Source organism: Vombatus ursinus, unplaced genomic scaffold (genome assembly GCF_900497805.2).
Source record: "Vombatus ursinus unplaced genomic scaffold, bare-nosed wombat genome assembly UNPS02007284.1, whole genome shotgun sequence".
NCBI lineage: Eukaryota > Metazoa > Chordata > Mammalia > Diprotodontia > Vombatidae > Vombatus > Vombatus ursinus.
The window spans coordinates 7,175,717-7,191,089 of NW_020947062.1; positions in this window are offsets into that span (position 1 = coordinate 7,175,717).

Genomic DNA, 15,373 nt, shown 5'->3' on the forward strand with positions numbered 1-15,373 from the left:
TCTTCTTGGTGAAGTATAATGTGTGGATGTTGCTGAGCCATTATCAATGTGGCTTCAATCTCCTTCTGTGGAGATACCCGATGGGTGTGATTTCCTAACTTCCTAATGATTTGTTTTAAGCTTTGTTCAGCCTCAGGGGTCCATTTTCTAGGAGAATTTAAGTGAGGATCCCCTTTTAAGATAGAATATAAGGGTTGCATCTCCTCATTGGTAATGCCTATCTTTGGTCGTATCCATTGAATATCTCCTATCAATCTTTGGAAGTCATTTAAAGTTTGTACCTTGTCTTGTCTAAGTTCAGGAGGTTGTAAAGAGACTTCCTTCAAGTCAAGCTGAAATCCCAGATATTGAAGGGGAGGTTGTTTTTGCACTTTCTCTGGTGCTATCTGAAGCCCTTTGTTTGTCAAAATAAATACTGTTTCTTGGAGTATCTGCTCAAGGGCTTCTGAATAGGCATGACTACAAAGAATATCATCCATATAGTACACTAAATAGGCTCCTTTATATTTGATCCTTAAAGGCTCTAGTAGCTCTGCTATGTATATCTTTGGCAAATAGTAGGACTATTTTTCATTCCTTGTGGTAAAACTTTCCATTGATATCTCCAAGCAGGAGCACAGTGATTTGGTGTAGGTATAGAAAATGCAAAATACTTGCAGTCATCAGGGTGCAAGGGAATGGAGTAAAAACAATCCTGAATATCAAGGATCCACAAGGGTTGATGTCTAGGGATCGTATTGGGTGAGGTTAGTCCTGTTTGCAAAGGACCCATGTTTTCCATTCTTTTATTTACTTCCTTTAAATCTATTAACATTCTCCATTTTCCTGATTTTTTCTTAATGACAAATACAGGAGAATTCCATGGACTAGAGCTTTCCTCTATGTGTCCCTGCTGTAATTGCTCTTGTACTAAAGAATGTAAGGCGGTGAGTTTCTCTTGTGTCAGGGGCCACTGATCAACCCACACTGGCTCTTTTGTAAGCCAGACTAATTTATGTGCTGTTAATGAAACATCAGTGGCCCCTATGAAAAATCTGTGCTGATTGTAACACCCATGTCTGTAAGAACATCACGTCCCCATAAAATAAGAGGTAATCCTGCTGTGATATATGGACGGAACGTGCCACTTTTGTTGTCCTTTTCCCATGTGAGGGGACGTGTAGAGATTTCTGTTTCTTGATTGCCTCCTATACCTCGTAGAAAGGTGTAAGCCAATTCCTTAGGCTACCAAGGTGGCCACTGGTCTGCAGGGAATACTGATTTATCAGCCCCAGTATCAATTAACCCTGTAAATTTCTGTTTTTCTACACTTATAGTACATAGGGGACGGTCCATAGAGACGGCTTGTGTAAAAAATGCTCCTGACCGCCAGCCTGTGGGCCTTTTATTATGGTAGGATCTTCTATGTGGAATTCTACAGTAATGGCGATGGCTTGAGCCACGCACTGTCCCCTTTCAATATAGGTATCATCATTGTTAGTGTTAATCATGGTGAGGTGAGGGAGGGAGCCTTTATACATTTGAATAACTGGAACTGAATGTGAGTAGTGCTGATCTGGGGGTGATATGGTAATTAAGGAAAATTCTGGCCCCAATTCCTGTTGGTCCATGAGTGAGACATTACAGACAGCATGGGGTGGCAGTCTAAAATTATCTAAGCTTCTCAGTTTCAATACTCGGATTGTTTTTCTTGTGCAGCTAGAGTCATGTATTTCTTTCCCCATTCGTTTGGGAGAGGGTTTGATTCCTGTACTGCCATTCCCATGGGACAAGTGTTCGGGGCTCCCGCAGAGCCCCTGGGCCCGTTTCCCGACCTGCATTCAGAAGCCCAATGCCCTAGCTTTTTACATTTTGGACAGGGTGTGGCAGGGCATCTTTTGTTTGACTTGCAGTCTTTCTTAAAGTGCCCTTCTCTCCCACATTGATAGCATGTTTTCCCTGTTTTTTCCCCTGACTTATGCTCTGCTAAAAATTGATTCATCAACTCAAAGTGAAAACACTGAGTCCCTACCTTTTCACATCTCCTTATCATTTCCTGTAAGGAAGCGTCCCTAGGCAAACCTAGCATGGCTTTCTTACAGTCTTCATTGCAGTTTTCTCTAAGTAGTTATTTTATGACTATTTCAGTCCCTTCTACTTCTCCCATTGTTCGTGCGACTAGTTCCTGAATTCTAGCCACAAAATCAACAAAAGTCTCAGTAGGTTTCTACCGGGCAGTGGTCATAGATTCCTTTGCCTGTCCCTTTTCTGGTATCCTAGACCAAGCTTTTCTAGCTTGTACTGCAATTCTATGATAGCCCTCCTCAGCATATCCTAGCTGTTGGGCAGTGGTAGCAAAATCCCCTGTGCCACTCATCTGTTCGAAGAGGGCTTTTCCTTGGGGTCCAGGTGCCAATTGGTATGAAACCATAGGGCACTGATCTACAAATTCAGCCATCCAAAAGACAGCAGCTCCGGGCGTCAGAACTGCATGGGCTATTGCCTTCCAATCATTTGGACACAAAATAGAGTTAGATATAACCTCTAATTGATACATTACAAAAGGTGAAGTAGGTCCATATTGGACAACTGCTTGTTTTAATTGCAGCAAGGTTTTAAAAGGAATACTTTCATGCCTCGTCCGTACCTGGCCTGGGTTAAAGGGATCAGGTTCTTCAGTGACTGGATAGAGGCCAATATCCCATTCACTAACATCCTCACCCTTTTCTTTTGCTTCTCTAATGCCCTTTTGTAATGGTGATTCTTCACTGCTGGACTTTGTTGTGTGCCGCCAAGGTGGCCACACCCACTTCCCAAAGTCTGTGGCGCAGCAAGAAATTCTCTTGCAGGAAGCTTTCCTCTAACATCCTGTGCAGGAATATCTCTTGTCGGTGGAAATTCCTTACTATCCTCCTCTTGCAATCCCCGATTCTCGGGAGGGGTAACTACCAAGTTTCTTAAAGTGTCCTCCAGCTCCCCCAAGTTTGAATAGTGTCCTGGGGGTGGCCAGAGAGGGAGGTCTGCGAGATCTTCTCTTAGTTTGGGAGAGCAAGGTCTACTCGCAGAGGGGGAGGGGAGGGAGGAACCTGTCTGAGTACAGACTGGAAAGCACCGGACTTCTCTTTGCTTTTGATTCGTCTAAACCTGTTTTACAAGATTGTAGATGGTATAGTCTAAAAGCCTAACTTTTCCAGGGCAAGTACCATCATACGAGGTCAGCTGCTCCCCAAACACCTTCCATCTCCCTGGCTCAAAGCAACCCTGTTCCGGGAGCCAGAGGGATACCTGAAAAGCCAACCTCACAAATTTTCTAAGATCTTTTAGGTGTATCTTTATTCCTTCATTCTTTGCTACCTTATATAAAGCTCTGGCGTAATTCTCCTCATCTGTGGGAAGGAGAAGCCCTATATTTTGCCCCATTGTGTAAAGTGAAACCTTTACCTTCTCCGCCCTCCAAGGACGGGAAACGTCTCGGAGACCCCATTCCGTCGGGCTGAAAGCTCGAAGCTTGCTGACGAGCTATTCATGGAGTTTAGACTCCGCCCGTGGGGTATCTGTCAGGCCTGTCATCGGTCTGCCCCACGTTGGGTGCCAGTTGTCGCGGCCGCTGCAGTGGAGAGCATGAGACCAGCTCAGTGCTCATTAACCCGGAGACTCATGGATGAGGCGGGAGACAGCAAGGTGGCAGAAGCTCCTGTTTATTGTAAGCTGAGTGTGAACTTTATAGCCCTCAAGGCACTTTGGGATTGCATGATCAGAGCCCTACAGCCAGTCAGTAGATCCCCTCATAGCATGCATGCCTTGTGTCAGGGTTGTGAACAGAATGTGCACGGGAATGCTTAGCCATTCAGAGGAGAGCTGAACTAGCCATGGTTGCTGTGTGTCCACAGAGGAGAGGTCAGTTAAGACTTCCTTGCTTTCACACAACAGACTGTGACCCTCAACTTCCTGCTTGGAAGCCAGGACTCCGATAGGCAGGGCGCAGCCCTGTGACAATTCCTGTGTCATAGAATAGCAACACATATAGATGTACTCAGGGATTTGGGGAAAAAAATCTGTCAAGAAAAAAATAAATGTATACATAGGATATAATAAGGCAGCAGAAAATCTGTCTTCTCTTAATTTGGGATTTCACGACTTTTTCTGTGAACTCTTATAATATCCCTCTAATGAGTCTCCTTCCCTCCATTCCCCCTTCCCCAGACCATCCTTCTCACATTTGCCAAAATGATCTTAATACGTTGGCCTCACCATGTCACTCTTTTGCTCAAAAACCTTTACTGAAGGGGGCAGCTAGGTGGTGCAGTAGTAGAGCACTGGCTCTAAAGTCAGGAGGACCTGAGTTCAAATCTGTCCTCAGACCAAACACTTGACACTTACTACCTGTGTGACCCTGGGCAAGTGAGTTAACCTCAATTGCCTAAAAAACAAAAAAACAAAAAACAAAAAAACAAAACAAACACACCTTTATTGATGATAGTCTATTGGAAAAGATTACAAGTTTTCCTCAGCTTGCCTTTTAAGGCCCTCCACGATGTGGTTCTTATCTAACCTTCTTCATGAATGTTTCCTGAACTTGTCCTGTCATCTGCCACTATTTGTACATTCACTCAAGCTATCCCCATGCCAGAAATACTCTCTATTCCTCACCTTTACAAACCTACCTATCCTTTTCTCTCCATTTAGACCACTACCACCTTTATTTAGATCATCTCCTCTCAACTAACTTCCTAAATGGACTTCCCGCCTGCAGTCTTTCACCTTTCCAATTTATACTTCCCATAGTTGCCAAAGTGACATTCCTGTGGATTGACCATGTCACTCTGCTCATGAAGCATCAGTGGCTTCCTGTTGCCTCTAGGATAAAATAAAGACTTCTCTATTTGGCATTTAAAACCCTTTTCAGTCTAGCTCCAGTCTCTCTTTCCAGATTTAGTTCACATTCCTTCTCCCTACTCCCTTCCCCTCATCGTTATGTATGATACATTCCAGGCAAACTGTTCTAATTGTTCCACTACAACTTTTACTGAAGGTCTTTCCTTTTTCCTTCCATTTGTTAATGCTGCCCCCTCCCCTCCCCCCCCAGCCCCTCTCCCCAAATTACTTTGTATATTTTTTGTATTTAAGTACCTGTGTATATCTTTGTTTTTGTATCTCTAGCACCTAGTACAGAGACTGCAAAATAGGTGCTTAATAAATATTTGTTAACTTGAACTCAGTTTCTGTCTGATGAAATCCTTCTCTTCCTTCAAAGTACTTTTCAAGAACCAACTCCTCCTCCCTGATCCCACCCCAGACAACAATGCTTTCCTCATTTTCCTAGATTGTTTTGTGTAGTTCTCCTCTCTGCACTTATCATAGATAACTTTTATCACACTTAGTTGTGTACATCTGCTCCAACCTTCTTCTCCCAAACACGCAGCACAATGCCAGGCACATAGGTGGCATGTAATCCATGTTTGTTGAATTGAATAATTGAATCCCTGGTTCTGGGTCAAAAGATAATATTCATCAGCAAGAAAACCCCACTTGTCTTTACCAGAGCAAGGTCTGCCCAGAGGGCAGTGACACCATTACCAATGGGAAATGCCTATAATTGGAAGTTGTGCTGCAGGCATTAACCTTCTTTCCTCTTGTGTCTGTTTGGGTTTTGTGACATCTAATGATTGTGGGAGATTTGTCACCAGCTGCAAAAATAGCTGCTTGCTACCTCTGGGGAAGCCCATGCTATCCAACAGGAAATGTTTTGCCCTGATTTCTTGGGACATTTTCCATGTGATTGCTAGGTGACACTACATTAGGAGCATTACATGTAGAGGCAGCCTCTCACCAGCTGGACTATCTCCACCCTAAGTATTCATGCATTTATTCCTTTATCCATCCATCATTCATTCCTTCATTTAAGTACCTCATCCTTGAAGGACTTTAGGCAGAAGCTGGATATTGTAGAGGGGATTCCTGTTAAGGGAAGGATTGCATTAGATGTTTTCTGAGGTCCTTTCGAGTTATTAGATTCTTTGATTGAAAAAAAAAAAAGACAAAGAAATGAATTGGAGCCCTTTGTCTGGACTATTAGGAGGCTAGTTCCTGAAAATAATAGTTTCTTAACTGGTGTTCCTACCTTGAATTTGATTCATAGAATCACAGAATTTCAGAGTTGGAAGGCAACCTGCTCAAATATATACCTGGGGGGAAAAAAGGATATTTTTCTATAACACATCTGACAAGTGGCCATCCAGCCTTTGCTTTAAGATCTCTAGGGGAAGCCACTGCCTCCTAAGGCTGCCTATTCCACTAATTAATAGAGTAACTACTAACTAATAGATAAATATTTAATTATAACTAATGGATAACTAATTAATAGATAATGAATTAATAGAAACTAATTAATAGCTCTGTGACCAGAGCTAAACAAAGTAGAAAAATAAAAATTAATAGAAAAAATTCTAATGTTAAGTCTAAATTTGATCGAAGCTGAGCTTTAGGATGATAGCTGTGTGACCTTGGGCAAATTACTTCCTTTCTTTAGGCCCCAGTTCTTCTTTAAAATGAACTAAATGGGGACAGCTAGGTGTTACAGTAGATAGAGCACCGGCCCTGTAATCAGGAGGACCTGAGTTAAAATCTGGCCTCAGACACTTGACCCTAGCTGTGTGACCCTGCACAAGTCACTTAACCCTGATTGCCTTGCCAAAATAAATAAATATAATGAACTAAATGATCGGTAATTGGTAATATTCTTTCAGCTCCAACAGTCTGGAGAGGCTTCACAGTGTAGGAAAAGAACATCAGGTTTGGAGTCTGAAGACCTGGGAGTCAAATCCTAGCTCTGCTGTTTATTACCTGCCCCACATGGCTTCTCTGGGTCTTAGTCTCTTCATCCATAAAAAGGAAGACATGACCAAGATGGTCTTTAAGATTCCCATCCCTGGTTCCCACCCCCCCCAGCCCCCCTAAGGACTTTAACTAGGATTCTAAGGGTCTTGATCCACATTAAAATGCACATAGTATATAAAGCTGCTTCTATCTTGTCATCTCCCATCCCTCCTCCCTTCCTCCTCCCTTTAATTCCAGAGAGCAAACACTGAAGTTAAATAGGATGATTGGATGCCTGAGATATGTTCAGAGCAGCTTGCTATTAACATAGACAAGGAGGTTTGCATAGCCAACAGCCCTCAGTTCTAGGGTAATGTGTGGATGTAGAAGGATAATGAGCTCTTCTATTTTTAGCTGCTAAGAGCGACTGAATGAGCAAAAATAAGAAAAACACATCAAACCTAGCCAAAAAAAAAAAGGGGATACCCACAATTTAGAATCTTAAGATACTAGGGATCCACTTGCCTTAAGGCAGTAGCAATCTAACATCTCCAATTCTAGAGGAAGCTGACATACAGATCCTGTCCTTGAGAAAGCTGTAATGTTTAGAAGGAGGTTGCTGTACATTTACTCAAATATAACACATCTGCAGTCCACTGTTTCCTTTTTGTTGGCAAGGCATCAATGGTTGGACTTTTGTGAAATCTCCCTGGGACCAGCCTTCAGAATACCCTCTCCTCCCTCTCCTCCTTCCACCCTCCTGGTCTTGTTCCCCCTCCCCCCATAAGTCTCACTTTCTGTAGTTAAAATGAAAAACCGGACAAGATTTCCTCTACATACTTATCTTTATTGGGACATAGCCACAGAACCAACTTAGAAACCACACGAGCCAAAAGGAACCTTAGAATAAAGGATATCATAGCTGGAAGAGGCATTAGAATTATAAAATTCCATTTACATATAGAATTATGAAAATATTTATATTATACATAACTTATATAAAAGTTATAAAACTCTGAACTAGCGTTAAGAGTTGGGTGGGACTTTAGAGACCATCTATGTCTGTCCCTGCCCTCCCCCACCATTTTCAGGGGAAGTGACATGCCCAGGACAAAGCAGGCAGTTAGTGACACAATTAGGAGTAAAAACTAACTCGACCCTTAGACTCCCATCTCTGTGGCCCTGGTGAACTTTTGATTTTTCCACTTTGTTTAGCTCTAGTCGCAGGCTACTTTCTGGTCATCTCCATGCTGTGTGCCACCCCCTTCCCATTGTCTTCCTATATTAGAACGTAAGCTCTTTGGGGGTAGGGAATATCTAGCTTGCTTGTATTTATATCCCCAGTGCTCAGCACAGTGTCTAGAACATAGTAAGCATTTGATAAGTGCTTTTTTAAAAAATTCACTCACTCACTCTGACCCAGTCAGTCTACCTAGGGCTCTTTCCACAGTGCTGCAGTATTTGATGGGGGGCAGGCTAATGAATGCACATGATCTTTCTCCAGGGAATTTAACAGCCTTCTTTAATGTGGAATCTTAATAGCACTGACATTTCCCTGCCACAGTCATCCATTCATTTGCTGAACAAACAATTCCTCAGCACCTGAGCCAGACCTTGTACTTAAGAGTTGTGAGGGATAAAGAGGAAAGTCCCCATCCTTAAGGAGTATATAATTGAAAAATGGAATGTGCCTTACTTCAAAACTCTAGAAGATTCGTGCTTTCATAGGTGTGGGCCTTGCCTTCTTGCAGGCTCAGTTTTATGAGTTGCTGTGGCCAAAGAAAGCCATCCCCAGGGTGGCCAACTTTTCAGTGGTGTTCCCCTGCCTCCTACTCTTTTTACTCCTAGTCTTTTGCCAAGGTTACACGCAAAGGCTTTCCCAGCTTGGGAGAATTTGTTTAGACCTTGTGCTGTATTGCTCTAGCCTTCCAGAACCCAGGGAGGCATTAGAGAAGGTATTGACAACAAAGCACTATGTGGTAAGTGCATTGTGAGAAATAGGAAATAAATGCTCATGGAATCAGGGGAAGGGGCCTCAGAGGCCACCCAGTAAGACCTGAATAGCAATCCCCTCTACAATATATCTGACAGGTGGTCCCTTCTGCTTCTGCCTCTGCTACAACTCCAAGTTGGGGGAATTGTCTATCACCTGAGGAAGCCCATTTTCACTTCGACCCCAGTTGCTAAAATAGAAGCTGTACATTTCTGCTGGAGCTATTAATATGAATAATTTATGAATTAAATTATAATTAAAATGGCATTAAAATTAGTACTTAATTTAGAATTAAATTAGAAAATTTAGAGAATTAAAAATAATTTAGAGAATTAGAGAATTAAAAATAGCACTTAATTAGTCCATATATGACCTGGGTTTTAGTCCTTTCCTGCTCTGACATTCTGCATTCTATAATATCATGAGGTATTTGATTCCATTTAACAAATGCTTAGTAAATGCTGAATTGCATTTTGAGTGCTGGAGCAGGGGAAAGGCATAAAGCTTAACAACAAAAAAAAAAAGGCACGGAGCTGAGGCCAGTGATGCTGTCCTCACATGTGCAGTGTGAGTCTGCCTTACCTAACCGCCCGTAGCTTTTCACGCTCGGGGCTCCTGCAGAGTTCTGGGAGATGATATAGTCCCTGTCATCTAGGATTTCCAGAGTTGGATTTTGAATGCCTCTTACCAGAGGAAAAAGGTATGGTCCTATTGTTCTCCCATTCACAATGGCTAGAAAGTCACCTTTGACCCTAAAAGAAATATTTCTTGAACCCCTGCTGTCTACCTGATACTGAGCTTAGCTCGGAGAGGGAGACACACATAAATGAGAGAGGCCCTGTCCTCACAGACTCAGTTTAATAAGAAAGAGAGGATAGGTGAGTCAGCCTAATGTTTTGGGTAGAGAGCTGGCATTGGAGCCAGAAAAACTGAGTTTTGACACACACTAGTTGTGAGACCCAGGGCAAATCACAGAACCTCCCAGGGTTCTAGGAAGCTCTGAAACTGAAGGTTGTCCTAAACCAATGAAATTACAAGTCCAGTTCCTGTCTCTAAGACATGTTCCTGAACAGAACAAATATAACTTGAGAAAAGCATAAGTGGCCTTTGTGGCCTGAGGAAAGAAAGGTCATTTATGACTTGGTGGGATTGTGAAAAGCTTCCTAGAGAAGGCTGCTTTTGAATGGGGTTTTGAAGAATGCATCTCTTTTCAATGAGGGCATATGAAGCTAAGGGAGGGCTTTCCACACTCAGGGAACAGTATGAACAAAAGTGAGAAGATGGGAAAGGGCGCTCAGTATGTTCATCATGTCCTTCCATCCCCATCGCTGGCCTGTAGATGTGGGAGTGCACTAGCATTTCTACAAGTCTCCAGCTTTCTTCAAAATACTTGGGGCTACTTCCTCCAGGAGGCCTTTCTGCTGCAACCTTCCCGCGCATGTACCTCCTCAATTATTAGTACTCTCTGTCTCTTGAAACTTTTTTCTATTTATTTATCTGTGTACCTTACTGTATAACCCCTGTAAAATGTAAGTTTTTTGAAGGCAGAGACTTTTATTTTTAGCTTTGTTATATCTGCTTCACAGATGAAGAGACTGAGGTTCAGTCAGTAAATTCCAGTTGCTCCCTATCACCTCTAGGGTAAATGTATATATTCTTTTATTTGGCATTTTTTAAAGCTCTTCATGAGCTGGCCCCTTCTTCTTTTTCCAGTTATTTACACATTATTCCTGGTTCAGCTATACTAGCCAGCTTGCTACTTGTCAAACATGATGCTCCATTTTCCATCTCCAGGCCTTTGGACTGGCTGTGTTCCATGCCTGGAATGTCCTCCTTTTATTCTTCTGTTTTCTGGAATCTGATTTTCTTTGAGACTCAGTTCAAGCACCACATACTTCAACAGGTCCTTTTCTAGTGCCTTCAGCTCCTCCAAAGTTACCTTGCTTTTTATTTTATATATGTTTCGCATATACCTGTATATGTATATATTATTTCCCCATTAGAATGTAAGCTCCTTGAGGCCAAGGCTCGTTTTGCTTTTGCCTTTGTACGTCTGTTGCTCAGCACAGTAAACACTTAATGATTAAGTAACTTGTCCAAGTTCACACATCTACTAAGTAGCAATGGTGGGACTAGAACACAAATCTTTAGATTAAGTTCAGTGTTCTTTCCAGGCTGTAACTATATATACTTTAGTGGGGGTGAGGGTGGTATGGAGTATATGATATGATTTTTGAGAGCAAGAATGATGTTATTTTTGTTTAAATCTCTGGCAGAGGCCAGAATAGTGTCACACACATGTTTAGCATTGATTGAATTGAATTGGAAAAGAGATAGCCCATACATTGTGGCAGACCCGGGCTACTGAAACTGGCATGGCTAGGAATTGAGTCTGAATGGCATTAAATCAGAGATGTTAGGGTAAAACTTTAGGTTACATAGTGAATTATCAGAGTCAGGTCCATTACTCAATCAGCTGCTAAATCTTGTTGAGTTTACCTCCACAACTCTAGAACTCACCCCTTCTCTCCACTCACCCAGCTAGCACCCCAAGTTCAAGTCTGTATTCATTACTTGGACCATGGTCATGGTCTCCTGATGACTTTCCTTACTTTTAGTCTCTTCACCTCCAACACAGCTGCCAGATGGATCTTTCTAAGGCTCAATGATTAACCATGTACCTGACCTAGTCAGACATCTTCAGTGGCTCTGTGGAGCTTCTAGGATTTAAAGCTCACCTCACTTTATGTTAGCTCTCTCCCCTACATGCACCCTCTGTTGCATTCCAGCTGGCCTACTAGCTGCTTGACATGTGTGGCATTCTCTATCCTTTTAAAAAAATTTCTTTGTTTTATTTCTAATTTATGGAATAAAACAAGCATTTCCATAATGTAATATAATAAAAAAGATGATTGTACATGAAACTGCAAATCTACTACTATGTACAACTCCTTTCAAATATATAATAACATTATCATGTAATTTTCTTTTTTTTCTTCTTGCCCCCCCATCCTAGAGATGGCTACCATTAGACACAAATATGTATATATATGTAAAATCATTTTCTATATACTTCTGTTTTTCAGCTTTCTCTCTTACAAATCCTGCCTTGCTTAGGCTGTCTCCTACACCTGGAACACATACTTTCCTCACCTTCACCTCCAAGAATCCCTGACTTCCTTCATCACACAGCTCAGGTGTCACCTCCTACAGAAGGCCTTTCTCTGATCTCACAATGCATCCCAATCTCTCTGCCTCTTTGAGCCATACTTTCTATTTTCTTATCTGTGTACATATTGTATGACCCCTGAGGAGTATAAGGTCCTTGAGATTAGGGGATCATCTCATTGATTGCAGTTGTATTTTAGAACCCATCACAGTGCCTGGCATATAATAGGTGCTTAATAACTGCTTTTTTAGTTCAATTGGATTGAATTCCTGGTTTCACAACCTATAGTAGCAAATGCATTCTGGGTAGTAAAGATGGTCAGAAGCAGTTGGTAAATAGAAGGACAGGATTTGGAGTTGGAGGGGACTTCAGAGATAAACATCAACAGTGCTACACACAGGTTTTTCTACTTATTCCTCTGATAAAGATTCAGCATATAAGATTTTATATTTGTTGTTGTTCAGTAGTTTCAGTTGTGTCTGACTCTTCATGACCTCATTTGGAATTTTACAGATAAGCAAACTGAGGTAAACCAGGTTAAATGACTTGCCCAGGGTCATACAGCTAGTAAGTGTCTGAGGCTAGATTTGAACTCAGGAAGATGAGTCTTCTTGACTCTAGGCTTGGCGCTCTATCTGCTTTGCCATCTAGTTGCCCCTTAGAACTTGATATAGGATTTTAGAATTGGGAGGAACTTTGGTGATTGAGTCTTATTGTACATATGGGAAAACTATGGCTTATAGAGAGGAAGGGTTTTGCCAACTGAGTTTTGTGGGGGCAAAGATAGTATTAAATACTTAATAATGACAACTTCCTTCATTGATGTGTATGACAACTCATGTCAGGACATTTCAGAATGAGTCTTATTGAAGCCACCAAGTACCAGCACCCACCCTATATGGCTTCTCTTTGGACAGAACTATAGTCAAAGTTATAGAGATGGGTGAAGTGAGGAAATTTAAGGCCAAATGACATGGCATCAATGGTCAACAGTAACCCTGAATCTATACTATTTTATGGCATAAGAGACATTGTCATTATCACTGAAGAGTTGAGACTAATACATAAACAACACAATGCAACACAACACACACACATATGATTCAATCCCTGTCCCACCAAAGTCAGGACATATAGTACAGAATTCTCAGCTAGATTGCTTTCACACATTGCTAGCTCTTGTAAGAGGATATCCTCTGGGCTAGAGCGTCTCTAATTTGTATCAAAAGAGCCAGCAGGCAGCCCCTCCTGAAAGTAAGATTTGAAGTTAGTAGATCTGAATTCAAATTCTGCCCTTTCAACTTACAACCTCTGTGACCTTAGACTTTAATGTCCTCATCTACAAAGTGAGGGGGTTAGTCTAGAATGACCTCTAGAGTTCTTTCCAGTTATAAATCTATGATCATCTCATCCATCTGTAATTGGGTCAACTTAGGTTAGACCCAAGAAAGAACTCCTTCAGTTTTCCCTCGATCCCTTTGTCTGGATCTCTCCTTTACCTTAGTCACACCTTTTACCTTGTATTCCACTTATTTGTACAAACACATCTTATTCTCCCCAATAGACTGTAAGCTCATGACTATAATTTTTTCAATCTTTATATCCTCAGTACTGACCTTGACCTAGAGTGGCATTTGGTAAATATTTACTGAATTGAATTGGTGGAAAAGATTGGGATTCGTGGAGGTGGGTTACTGAGAAGTTAGGGAATATACCTCCTGGTAGGACAAGTATCTGAAGGGTGTCTGGGAAAAGAGAAGGTCAGTATCCCAGGATTGAAGACAGGGAGCATATAGCATCATCAGAGCCTCAAACCTACAGAGAATCACAAAGTGGGTACTGCCAGATGTGATTTCATGACATGGACTCTAAATCACAGATCCTGGGGTCTGGTTCATGAGTTGTAGCATCTTCCCACGGGGGCTATGCTGTATTAACTTTTATCTCTAGAGCAGCGCCAAGTACAGGATCTGGCTCACAGTAAACATTTAATAGAATTGAATTCCCTTGTCCATGTCTCTACCCCAATCAAACAAAATCTATTTTCTCACTTTGATAGGTCAACATAGAAATTACAGAATCTCAAAGTTGGAAAAGATCTGCTAGGTCCACTAGTCCAACCTGAATTCCTTCTGCAACTTCTCAACAAATGGTGATTCATCCTTTTCTTGAATACCTCCAATGATGAGAAACTTATTATCTTCCAAGGCAGCCCATTCCCATTTTGAACAGCTCTATAAGCATTGCTTATATGCTTATATGACCACATGCAAGTCGTACCAAATTTAAATTCAAGTTTCATATATCAATATGCAAGGGACTGTACTAGGCATTAGGGAGAAGATGAAAGATGATAGTCCCTGTTCTCTATTTTCCAAACTACTGGGTGAATGGCAATATGTGCACAGATAAATAGAATACAATGTAGAATGTCATTCAATTAGATTCAACAACATTTATTGTGTACTAGGTGCAAGGCATTGTGCTAGATTCTGAGGACACAGAGACAAAAACCAAAGCAAGTCTCAGACCTCAAGGAGCTTACATTTTAAACTTGGGTTCAATTTCTCTTTAAAATGGAGGTTCAGATAGGGGTGTTATGAGGAAAGTGCCTTGTAAACTTTAAACTGCTATAGCAAGATGTTATTATTAGTGAGAATAATAATGTTGTCTTTTTTTGTCACAGTCAGTTCAGACAATAAACAGAACACATACCTGCATACACTGAGTTGCACACAATCATGATGCGTACAACACCATCTACAGTAAGACCTCTGTTGCCAGGTGTGGAAAGAGCACTGGATTTGGAGTCAGAGAACCCAGTTCAAATCCTGCTTCTGTCACATGCCACCTGTGTGACCTCAAGGCAGATCACCTATCTCAGAGTGGCATCAGTGAGCTCTCTTTCAGCTCTAATTTACTATGATGCTGTGACCTGGGCTTGGAGCTCAGCTTACTAAGTGATGTTGGACTCAGGCAATTACAATCTCCCTAAACTTCAGTTTCCTAAACTGTAAAATGAGGTTAACAACACCTATAACACTGTAATACCTCACAGAGTTATTGTGATGAAAAGGTATCTATAAGGGATTTTGTAAACCACAAAATGCCATATGACTGTCAACTATTATTGTTGTTGTTGTTCAGTTGTGTTCAACTTGTTGTTGTTCAGTTATGTTCAACTCTTAGTGATCCCATTTGGTATTTTCTTGGTAGAAATATTGGAATGGTTTTCCATTTCCTTCTCTCACTCATTTTACAGATGAGAAAACTGAGGCAAATAGGGTTAAGTGACTTGCCCAGGGTCACACAGCTAATGTCTGAGGCCAGTTTTGAACTCAGGTCTTCCTGACTCTGGGCCCAGCACTCTATCCATTGGGCCACCTGGATACCCTCTTTTCTATATGCCCAACTAT